This window comes from Lissotriton vulgaris, chromosome 4_1 (assembly GCF_964263255.1).
Source record: "Lissotriton vulgaris chromosome 4_1, aLisVul1.2, whole genome shotgun sequence".
Taxonomy (NCBI): domain Eukaryota; kingdom Metazoa; phylum Chordata; class Amphibia; order Caudata; family Salamandridae; genus Lissotriton; species Lissotriton vulgaris.
Genome location: NC_141691.1, coordinates 1,660,412,802 through 1,660,425,298, shown reverse-complemented (window position 1 = coordinate 1,660,425,298; position 12,497 = coordinate 1,660,412,802). Strand labels below are relative to the sequence as shown.

Genomic DNA, 12,497 nt, shown 5'->3' with positions numbered 1-12,497 from the left:
CCTACCCTCAATGCGTGAGCATTGAAGGTGTCTGTTTCAGAACTATTGTGGCCCATATTTAGGAATGTGGACAGCTACCAGACGCGCGCTTTGACGATGTCAGATTTCACCTCGGGAGCGCGCGTCTGATAGCTGCGCATGCGCGGTGCAAAGCCCTTGCTCACACACAGACACAGGCAGCCCCCACCCCTCTGCATGCACGCACGTACACACACACAGGCGCGCGCATGCACACGCAGGCATACGGCACACATACAGGCACACTATCCCCTACCTCGCATTCTCTCTCAATATCACACACAGTCACGTATGCGCGCACACATTCCCTCACGCACACACGCGCGCAAACACTCCCCCCTCCCCCCCCCCCCCCCCCGCCCCCCCCCCCCCCCCCCCCCCAGGCATACACACAGGCACACACTTCACATCAGCCCTGGGCCCCACTCACCGACTACGCTCTTCCGGCGGGGCTCCTCTCGCGCTCCGCTCCTCACGGCGCGGCGCGTCTCGTCTCCTCTTCTGAATCGGGGCTCCCTCAGGTCAGAGAAGCCCCGCAACAGGCGCCACACTCCTCCTTCTCCCCGGCCCCCTCCTGGGGACCCGGGCTACCCCGGACCGGCAGGGCGCTCCATGCGCCGGCATGCCTGTTCACGGACCTCGGGAGGTGGGACTTCCGGCCGGCCGCGAGCGGATTGGCCGGCCGGCCAAGAGCTTCCGGGTCTATCACTACAAGGGCAGGGTCTGTGCTCTTATTAAACTATGAAGCAGCCCGTGGATTTAGTTTTGGATTTCAAGCCTGCTAATTAAATTGCTGAAGCGTTGGGCATCCATTAACTCACGTAGTTATACTTTTTTTTTACTATTCATAACTCTTCATATGAAAACGCTTTTTACATAATCTGTATTAGTTTTGAAGTATAATTATATATACGACCCGCTTCCTCCCACAGTGCCTTAAAATGGGTTATAACAGGGGTCTTATCTTGTTATGCAGTGAAGTCACACAAATAAAACCTCTGCTCTGGGGCCTATTTTTCTTACACTGTTCTTTGGCCTCTCAACTAATGTTGATGCAGATAACGTAGCTAATTTGTTTTAGCATATAAAACATTCATGGCTTAATTTTATTAATTCTGCTTCAGGCAAGTTACCCTATCGTGGAGCAATGTGTGTCTACCGCTCTGGTTCTACATGCCTTATTAAGCCTGCTTTCAGAGCAATGCCAGAAATTGCAATTTGTGAGTGGGTTAAGGATCTTCAAATAGGTAACAGTGTATGGGAAGACCTTTCAGTAAATATAGATTGGATGTTGCTGTCCATTCCTCCCTAGTCGCCACCCCCTCACCCTCACATCCCCTCACCCTCACATCCCCTCACCCTCACACCCCCTCTCCTTAACTCACACACTCACCCTCACCCTCCCTCTCACCCACCCTCACCCACCCACACACACCCTTTCACCCTCCCTCTCACCCACCCTCACCCACCCACCCTCACACCCCCTTACCCTCACACACCCTCACCCCCTCACAACCCCCTCACTCTCACACCCCCTCACTCTCACTCCCCCTCACTCTCACTCCCCCTCACCCTCATGCCCCCTCACCCTCACGCGCCCTCACCCTCACGCGCCCTCACCCTCACACGCCCTCACCCTCACCCGCCCTCACACACCCTCACCCTCACCCTCACCCTCACCCACCCTCACACCCCCTCACCCACCCTCACACACCCTCACACCCCCTCACCCTCACAAACCCTCACTCACCTTCTCACCCTCACTCACCCTCACACACCCTCACCCTCACACACATCCGCACACACCCTCTCACCCTCACACACATCCCCACACACCCTCTCACCCTCACACACCCGCACCCACCTCACCCTCACACACCCTCACCCTCACACACCCGCATCCTCAGTCACCCTCACCCCATCACCCCTGTCACCCCCTCACCCTCCCTCACCCTCTCACCCTCACACCCTCACAACCCCACACCCTCACCACCCCATACCCTCACAACCCACACCCTCCCCCTAACACCCTTGCACCCCTCACCCACACTCTCACACTCACACCCCCCCTCACCCTCACACCCCCTCACACACCCTCACCCTCACACACCCTCACCCTCACACACCCTCACCCTCACACACCCTCACCCTCACACACCCTCACCCTCACACACCCTCACTCACCTTCTCACCCTCACTCACCCTCACCCTCACACACATCCGCACACACCCTCTCACCCTCACACACATCCCCACACACCCTCTCACCCTCACACACCCGCACCCACCTCACCCTCACACACCCTCACCCTCACACACCCGCATCCTCAGTCACCCTCACCCCATCACCCCTGTCACCCCCTCACCCTCCCTCACCCTCTCACCCTCACACCCTCACAACCCCACACCCTCACCACCCCATACCCTCACAACCCACACCCTCCCCCTAACACCCTTGCACCCCTCACCCACACTCTCACACTCACACCCCCCCTCACCCTCACACACCCTCACCCTCACACACCCTCACCCTCACACACCCTCACCCTCACACACCCTCACCCTCACACACCCTCACCCTCACACACCCTCACTCACCCTCACACACCCTCACACACCCTCACCCCCCCTCACCCCTCACCCCCCTCACCCTCACACCCCCACACCCCCCTCACCCTCCCTCACCCTCACACAACCTCACCCTCACACACCCACCCTCACACACCCTCACCCTCACACACCCTCACCCTCACACACCCTCACACCCCCTCACTCACCCTCACACCCCCCCACCCTCACACCCTCACCCCTCTCACCCTCACACCCCCTCACTCAACCTCTCACCCCCTCACCCTCTCACCCCCTCACCCTCTCACCCCCTCACCCCCTCACCCTCACACCCCCTCACCCTCTCACCCCCACACCCCCTCACCCTCACACACACCCCCTCACCCCCTCTCACCTTCACACCCCCTCTCACCTTCACACCCCCTCACCCTCACACCCCCTCACCCTCACACCCCCTCACCCTTACAAAATCACTATGTGCTACCACAGCATCACTAAACGCCACAGCATCACTCGTTTGCCATCACAACATCACTCAGCGCCACCACATCATCAATCTCTGCGACCATTCAACAACACCTGGTTCAAATATGCTCTCTCAATGTTTGAAGCTTTATTACAAATGTAACAAAAACATGTTAATATTTCACTTCTGTTCTTGGAATTTCGTCACAATAAAATACACTGAACATAATCTTCACAAAAGTTATTTACAAAACTTTAAGCTATTGCCATTATAAATTACAATAACTTTTATTTAATTATTAACTATTAAAAAAAATTAAAAGCCATTGTTATTTGTAATATCAATACATGTAAGTCACGTAAATACAGCACATATTGCATTACAAATGCTATAGGTGTCACATTTGCGAAAGTTATAACTATTGGCATTGTAAATGACAAAGCTATTAATTTAGTTATTTTCAAAAACAAAATATAAATAAAAAAAATTGTCATTTACAATACCAATAGCTCAAACTTTCCTAATGCGAGACCTATTGCATTGCAAATGCTTGTCTCCAAAAGTGCTTGGAGGTTTTCACAGACATTATACTCTTTAGGATCTGTGGTTGTTTTACTTTTCTTTTTTAGTAAAAACCTCTTTTGCTGATGATTTGTCATTTTGTGTCTTTTTTTGACTGATGCTCCTGTGGAGCGGCGACATTCAATGTGATTTTCGACGCCAATGGCTTTTTCCGCACCTTTGGTTGGGTTGATGCCAGTGGCTAATGTGAAGTCAACAGCTTGTGCCTGCTTGGCTCTAATGGCTTCTCCTGCACCCAGGGGGTACACGCCATCAATGTATTTGATGGCATAGAAGGCTGCTCGTGCATTGAGGGCTTCATTGACACTGACAGCTGCTGCGGCTTCGAGGGCTGCTTGTCCCCTCCCAATTTGCCTTTGTGGCCTGGAGCCCGATTGGGATTGATTGGATTATGGTCCTATCTCTGCTCCAAGGCACGCACTCTGTTTCTACCAAAGCCCCTGGGCTGTGGTGCACCTAGGCGGTGACGGGATGGTGTGTGGGGCTAAGGGTTTCAAGTATACGAGGGTCTGGTGACTAAGGGTACTCACTGCCCTCGGAGTGGTCTTCTTGAGGACAGATCCTGTAGCAGTGGGCTCTCCAAAGAGTTCAGTGGTTGGAGGCGATTGATCATCCTGAAGAGGAGGATAAAGAAGAACAATCATTGGATACGAAGTAGTGCGAATTGCTCAAGATGGCGCAGCCTTCCTCGTCCTCTTCATCCTCCTCTCTGCTGGTGCCGACCTGTTCTTCCTCCGCAGAGAATTTGGCCTCTGCAGCCACCTTCATACTGTGGGCTAAATGTCAGTCGCTTTAGGAACGAAGGGTTTTTTGTTCTTGAACAGATTGCAGGCTGGACAATCCTGTTTGTTGTGTTTCAGTGACAGGCAGAGGTTGCAGACATTGTGTTGGTCTGAATAGGCGTAGTTTGTCCCGTACTGTTGGCACTTTTGGAAAAGTCTTTTTTCCCTTCCATCACCTTGAGCTGAGCATGCTCATTGACGTGGGGCAAGGGGTACACATGAGGCTGCTCATTGGTTGATGAAGTTGTGGAATTTGCTGGAAGAATGTGATGGTTTATGACGTAGAACGAAAAGAGTAAGCGGAGTATCAGGATGCAGAAACTGCTCTGCGTGTCTTCCTCGATGGTGAAGTCACTCGGAGTTCTGATACTTTCTTGTAGACAAAAAAAATCAGTCTAACAATGGAACCGTTGATCTTAAGTATTCTCACGAATAGGAGGAACCACGTCCACAACAAAAGACTGCCTTGCGAAAAACAAGTCGTCTGAGCCCAACACAAGATGGCAGGAGTGTGCATAGCATGTGTTTCTGCAGTTAACACATAGTGGGTGTTGGGGTTTTGGGGGGGGGGGTTGTCGGTGAGGGGGGAGTCTGTCTTGTAAGGACAAATCAGTCTGCCTGTCTGTCCTTGTCAGGACAAACTACCCTGCCTGTCTGTCTGCCCTGCCCTGACAGGACAGGGCAGACTTGTCTGTTTTGTCTGTCCTGTCAGGGCAGGACAGACAGGACTGACTAGTCTGCCTGTCTGTCCTGTCCGGACAGGCAGACCAGTCTGCCTGTCTCTGTCCTGTCTGCCTGTCTGTCTGTACTGTCTGTCTGTCCTGCCTGCCTGTCTGTCTGTCTGTCCTATCTATCTGTCAGTCAGTGTGGCACTAGCCACTCTTTAGTTATAGATAGGATTCCCAGGTATAGGAATGCCTTATAATTTTAGTCACCAAAAACGTTGTCCCGTTTGATGAATATTCACAAAACATTCCAAATTGAAAGGTTTTGCTACATTTGCAGGGGATGGAATGTTTTGGGATGATTGGTCAAGGTAGTTTAGGAAAGTGCCCCTTTGCATTGTTGCCCCCCACTTTTTGCCCAATGTTGAGGCTCTTTGACCTAGTGTGCCCTGGGTTTCTGCCAACCCAGGGCACTAAACTGTACTGTTGCACACCCAATTGGCAACTCTCTAGCCCCATGTAAGTTACTTTGTAAAAGGCACCAAGGGCATTGTGACCAGGAAAGGCCTCTAAGGACTGCAGCACATATTGTGCCACCCTTAGAGGCCCATACCTTAACGCACACACTGCTATTGCAGGCTGCATGTTTTGTTGCAGAGCAAAGTGAAGCGTCGACATGGCACACATCCCTGTGTGCCATGCCTACAACCCACTGCCTGTGGTATAGGTTAGGCACCCCTCTAGCAGGGTGCACTATACCACCTTTGCTAACACCACCCCTCAGGTGAAGGAGGCGAGGCACAATTCTAAGTCCCCACCATCTTGAAGATGGGGGACCCAGCCAACCAGAGTGAGGCTTATGCCCCCCCTAAATGAGTATTTAGGGGCAACCCCGAACCTTGCCTCCTCAGACAAGCAAGAAGAAGAGAAGGACAAAAGAGCCTGTTGAAAGAAGAAGAGGATGACACCAACTGAATTAGTCCCAGGCAATACCGGCCTATCCCGACCTCAACCTGCTCCATCGAAACCCTGGTGTGTCCGGCAGCCCCCCTGAACCCAGAGGACCTGCCCTGCCTTTCCTACCAACACTGTCTCACCTGAGCCCTGGATTCGCTTACCAACAGACTCTGGCTTTGGTCAAGTCAGCGAGTCTGCATCATTCTGCACTCGACGCCCACAGCCTGAGTTAGAGTGGCCTAACACCACAAGGAGGTCTCCCCTGCAATCCTGACCTGGGATTTAGTATCACTTACCCATCTCAAGTCTCCCTACATCACCTGAAGTCTCTATCTGGAGGATCCCTCTGACCACGACCCAAGCCGGTAAAAAAAGCCTGACACCAAAAGACACCCTTACATCCCTAACTGACAGTTTTCTGGCATCCCTCGTCATCCCAACTTAACCTCTCCAACCGGTGTTCACCTCCAGAAGATCTTCATGTCCGAACCTGCAGTGTTTGTTGTGACCGGAGACTCCCCATTGAAACCAGCAGGGCATCCAATGCCAATCTAGCACCCTGCGCCCGGCCGCCTCTGTACAGCTGTGGGTTCCCCTTGTGTTCTAACTCGGTTCCCCCTTTGCCCTAAGCTAAACCCTAGGAGCTTTGCTCCCACATCCAAGTGGCGTACCTTGAGCAGCCACCGTCTGGAGGCCCACTATCCCCCTTTGGATAACATTGGGCCTCAGCACTCTGCACCCGGCCGCCCTAGTGCCGCTGAGGGTGCTTCTTGAGTGCATCCTTGACCATGGGGGAACCCTGGTTCTGACCCCAGAAACTCAACTCCCAAACCGATTACTCCCCTTCAAAACAGTAACCTGATTTTCTCCCATAGGATTGCATTGACTGCTTTTCTGTGAAAAAAAGTTTGAAGTGTCGAGTTGAAAATTGTATGAAAACCTAAGAAAGTGTGTTTTGATGACCAATTGAGTTACATATCTTTTTCTAGGAAATGTCCCAGTGGGGTATCTAGGCATACCACTGTGAGTAGAAAAAGTTATCTGAAAAGTAATCTAAACGGAGTAATCACAAAGTAATTACAAAGTAACTGCACAGTAATTTCAACTGTTTCCGAACATTTAACCTACCTGAAACCGTCAACTGCATTCTTCTTGAAAAGTACTATTTCCCTTACCTGTACCAAGTCCTGCTTGATTCTAAAATAAAATACAACTAAGAATTTTCATATAAAACAATTGGTCAGAGTTCAGTCTTTGAGTGTGTGACGTTATTTCTTGCCTGAATGTGTACAATAAATGCTTAACACTACCCTCTGATAAAGCTGTACTGCTCGCCCACACTACCACAAATGGACATTAAGGTATTATCTACTTATACCTTTGGGGATCCACAGGACTCTGTGCACACTATGCCTTACTTTGGTATTGTATATACAGAGCCAGCTTCCTACAGAGGGTGCTAAGATAAAAGGGTGGTCCCAAAACGTGTTTTTGCACCAATGCAATTTGCATATTTATTTATTTTTATTTATGGTTTTTATATAGCGCCTGAATCGCCCCCAGAGGGGTATGTCTAAGCTTTGGACTGAGCTACTGTGCGGGCTGAAAGATAACTTTAAAGCAAGGTGGTCTTCAATAGTTTCCTGAAGCGTGGATAGTAGGGGCATTGTCTCAGGTGAGTAGGAAGCTGGTTCCAGTGCAGGGGAGCAAAGTAGGAGAAATATTTCCCACCTAGTCTCGTTTTCCTAACCCTGGGAACTAAAAGAAGAGTTTGCTTCCTGATCTAAGGGTCCTGGGGGGAACGTAAGGCTTAAGTTTCTTAGAGATGTAGAGAGGACCTTTGCTTAGAGATGAAGAGGACCATAGACGTTTGTAGCTTGCATAGTGCAAAAACGGCTGAATGTATTTCCATCAAATTTGGCAGGATTACACATTATGGTGTGCAGATGGTCCTTTTGGGTACGACAGGTAAGTATTTTTTAAGTAATATTGCATTTTAACTTAGCGATATCAGCTGTTACACTATTTCGTGGAAGTACAGCTGTACACAGCTAGGACTAGTCACTATGTAAATGGCTAATGATTACCTTTACAAAAGTTAAAGGCAGCCATGTTGTCTTTAGAGACTCTTTGGCTATTTTCTGTGTTCCGCCTTTGCATATAGGTATTCGATTCGGTATTTCTCTGCTACCTATTACTACTTTATTTAAGTGGTTATAGGTAGGGAAACATTTTTATGTTTTTATATATACTTAGAAAAAATTTAAAGGAGTACCGCAGTACTGCCTCTGGAGTCCAATGGTACTTAAAATAAATGAAAACAAATTAATGAATAGGTTAACCTAAGAATGTACTGTACTATACTTTACAATTATATATTATTCCACTCTACACAACTCCACCATACGACTCTACACAATTCTAATCTATGCTAGTTCAGTGTACACCACTGCACGCCACTCCACTGTACGCCACTCCACTCTTCACCACTACCTAGCACTGCTTTTATCGCACCAACGTCATTCCAGATTAGAGGAAAGGCAATATCTTTTAAACCCATCTCTAAGAGCGGATACCCAGCCATCTCATACAACTACAGGCTCATTGCTTTTTCGCTTCATGTCTACTCTTAACACTTACAGGCATAGGTAAAGGAAAAAACCTGATACCACAATTCCAAAAAGGCATTAGACCAGGCATGGGAACACTAATAAATGTGTCCGCATTAAATATCCTAGTAGAGAAGGCCAAGTGAAACAAACCTTGGTTGTTTGCGTGTAAGTCTACCTTTGGTCGGGTCCTTCATGATCATTTCTGGGTGAAACTGGAGGAATGGGGCATCCCAAAAGACTTGCTTAGGGCAATCATTGCGCTGGTCGCAGTAACCTTGGCGAAGGGCAAAATAGGAGACAGTAGCAGACGTAGTAGGTGTCCTCCCACAAAACGTCCACCCCCACCTCATTTTGGCATCGGAGAAAATAGGTTGCCTGCAGTATGCAAATTAAAAGAAAAATATAAGTCAAACCCCAGTAGGCCTGCAACAAAGCATAAACATGCTAAAAAACGACTTGGATGATCAAGAGTTCGAGCTAAACTTAAAACGAAAGTGGTTTGCCTGGTTGATACCAAATTCAAGTCATTTACCTGGTTTATAGAAGGTTGAGGTTGCTACCAAATACATACATATATTTAGGCATCGGCTTGGAGCATCACATGAACTTTAAACATCATGTTGCTGCCATCCAGGCAAAAGCACAGTTGTTAATCCTTGGGTTCAAAACACTGAAAAAGAAACTGAGTTGTCAGTCATTCAGCCCTCATCCTACTGGACCTTTTTGCCACCTTCGACATCGTATCACACAGCACCCTAATCATGAGACCTCATGATGCCAGCATCCATGACAAGGCACTGGACTGGATACACTCCTTCCTTATCGACCGAACTCAGCTAGTCAGATTACCTGCGTTCCACTCAGAACCTAAAAAGATCAGCAGTGGAGTGCCTCAGGACTCCTCTCTGAGCCACACCCTCTTCAACGTCTACATAGCCCCCTCGCAGCCATCGTCCGAAGCCACAGACTCCACATTGTCTCCTAGGACCGATGACACCCTAGCTGATCCTCTCCCTTACCAACAAACCCACAGCCGCCAGGATCAACTTTCACAGCGGAATAAAGACCTTTGCTACTTGGATGATGGGCAGCTACCTGAAGCTCAACCCCGACAAGATCGAAGTACTCCTCCTGGGACATGCCACCTCAGCCTGGCACGTCTCCTGGTGGCCTGCCGCACTAGGAACCCCTCCCACTCCTACGGACCACGCACGCAACTTCGGTATCATACTGAACTCCTCGCTCGCAAGAAACCGCCAAATCAAAGCAGTAGTATCATCCTGCTTTCACATTCTCTGTGCCTGCTTTGAAAGACATTCAGATGGATACCCACAAAATCCAGAAAGACGTTCACCCACACACTCCTCACCAGCAGACTTTACTATGGCAATGCACTCTATGCCAGTGTCACCCAGAAACCGCTCAGGAAACTACAGAATGTCCAAAACGCCCCAGCCAGACTGGTCCTCGACATCCCCCACCGCAGCAACACCTCTGACAACTCCACTGGCTCCCAATCAACAAGAGAATCTCCTTCAAGCTCCTCACACATGCCTACAAAGCTCTCCATGACGCAGAGACAGAATATCTTAACCACAGCCTCGCATTCCACTACCTGCCAGACAACTCCGCTCCGCCCAACTCGCCCTGACCTCCGTCCTTTGGATCCACAAGACCAGAATCAGAGGAAGATCCTTCTCATACCCCGCTGCCAAGACCTGGAACACCCAGCCCCTCCACCTCCGGCAATCCGCGTCGCTGACCCAATTCAGGAAGGACCTCAAGACCTGTCTTATCCACTGAATCTCCACACCCAGACTGATCAGCAGCCCCCCTCGACGCTTGAGACCCCGACGGGTGCGTGGCCGTGCTATACAAACCCCTGATTGATTCATTGATCTTGAGTTTGGCTTAAAAAGAAATCAGTCAATTGACAGTAGAGTGCCTTTGCCAAACTGTGCTGGAGATTGCACGCTTCCGAGAGTAGCTCCATTAATAATTGATGCTGGCTTGAAATCGAGGAACATCACAGCAACCAAAAAAGCTCTTGAGAATATTTGAGCCAGGCCATTGAGGAGTTAGGTATTCAAGAACTCTGGGCCAGCAGCATTGGAAAAGCCGCATTTAACCAAGCAACTAACTCCTCAACCTGATTCCTGTCTCTGTTTACTGCAGAAATACCCTCGCAAGAAGACCTGCCTGTACAGTAATTAACTCCATAATAAAATCTTGAGACCTCCGGAGTGTTTTTTATAGCGCATTTTACCCAGGCCTTAAAGCAACAGTTTGTTACATCGACTAAGGATTATAGGCACTAAAGACTTAATTCCATCTATAACTGGGAAAGCGCCTGAGGAGCAAACGGGGCTTGCAGGGTTTTACATTTCTATAAACAGTAAGTCCAAACAACGGGAACTTTAAACAATTGATTTTTATTGATTCTTATTGTCATGAAAAGGTTTTAATGTGTTCTGCCGTATACTACATATGTGTGTAATAGAAATTTTTCATTGTTGTTTCAACTGCAGGATTTTTAATTGATTACTTTTTTTCAAGAAAAGGCTTGTAGGTTTCTCTCTTTTTTTTACAATCAAATGTATTACATATGGTTCTTTGCTATGCAATTACATATGGTTCTTTAACTACACAAATAAACTTGATTGTGGCACACTGCACCACTCCACTCTGCAGCACGCTCCACTATACATGTTGCTCTCCGTCCGCGCTCCACCCTACTCGCTGCTCCGCACCGCACTCTGCTCCGCGCTCCACTCTATGCCACTACACTGTATGCTATTCCACTGTACGCCTCTCGACTCTACAACCGGTCACTCTGCGCCACTCTACAGAGGGTTACTGCCTAACTCGATATGACAGATTAGGCCGTGTTGGCGGTGGTCTGGCTATTTTGTATCAGGACAAATTTCACTGCCACACTATACCCCTTTCTGACCCCAAGGACACATCCCAGGTCCTATATTTTTCCCTCTCTGATTCTGCTAATCTAGCATTTAATGGAATCTTGGTTTATCGCCCCCCTGGCCCAAGAGCAGGATTTGGGCTGAAATTGATGCAGGTTCTGGAACCCTATTTTGGCCGACAAAATCTGACCATTCTAGGTGATTTCAATTTCCACCTTGAGCTATTGGAGGCTCACGACACTATTTCCCTGGTAGAAATAATGTCAGCCTGCGGACTCACCCAACTGGTGAACGGTCCCACCCACCGAGCGGGGCACACGCTCGATGGCATTTTCTCTAACGACCCTAGGCTGACAGTTGTCAGCCCCTTCCATCTCTCCTGGTCGGACCATCTGGCCGTTCCCTTCAATATGATGTATCCCTCACGGGGCTATATTAGAAGGGCCTCGAGCACCATGGAAGTGCGAAGGAACCTCAAAAAGATCAGGGAAGATTCCTTCCATCCATGGACAACCAGTCTGTCCATTCCTCGGGAGGCAGATACCTCCACTGCGGTCTCTATATTTGAAAATACCATTGCTGAGGCCTTAGAGGAGCTCGCTCCTGCAAGGTCCTGCTATTCTGCCAGGAAAAGACCCTCAGCTCCCTGGTTCTCCGAACAGCTCCGGCTTCGGAGACAGGAAGTAAGAAGGCAGGAACGCTTATGGCACTCTAGCTGGGCCCCTAAGGATAGAGAAGCCCATAGGGTCCTGCTCAAAAATTACAAACTGGAAGTTATTAAGACCAAGCAGGAATACTTCACGGCACTCACTTCCTCATTGTCATCTCCTAGAGAACTCTTTAGGATTGTTGATTCCCTTACGACCCTTCAGACACCGGATCCTGTGGTTGCCTCTCAGGACCTGTGCAACAAGATAGCTGCCTTC

At 49.3% G+C, this 12,497-nt stretch overlaps 1 protein-coding gene across 3 annotated transcripts in view; it reads left to right on the top strand.

Annotated features, from left to right (window-relative positions):
* IMPA1 (inositol monophosphatase 1) overlaps positions 1 to 12,497 on the top strand; it is a 94,387-nt gene that overhangs the window by 30,380 nt on the left and 51,510 nt on the right. The gene's annotated exons all lie outside the window — the stretch shown is intronic.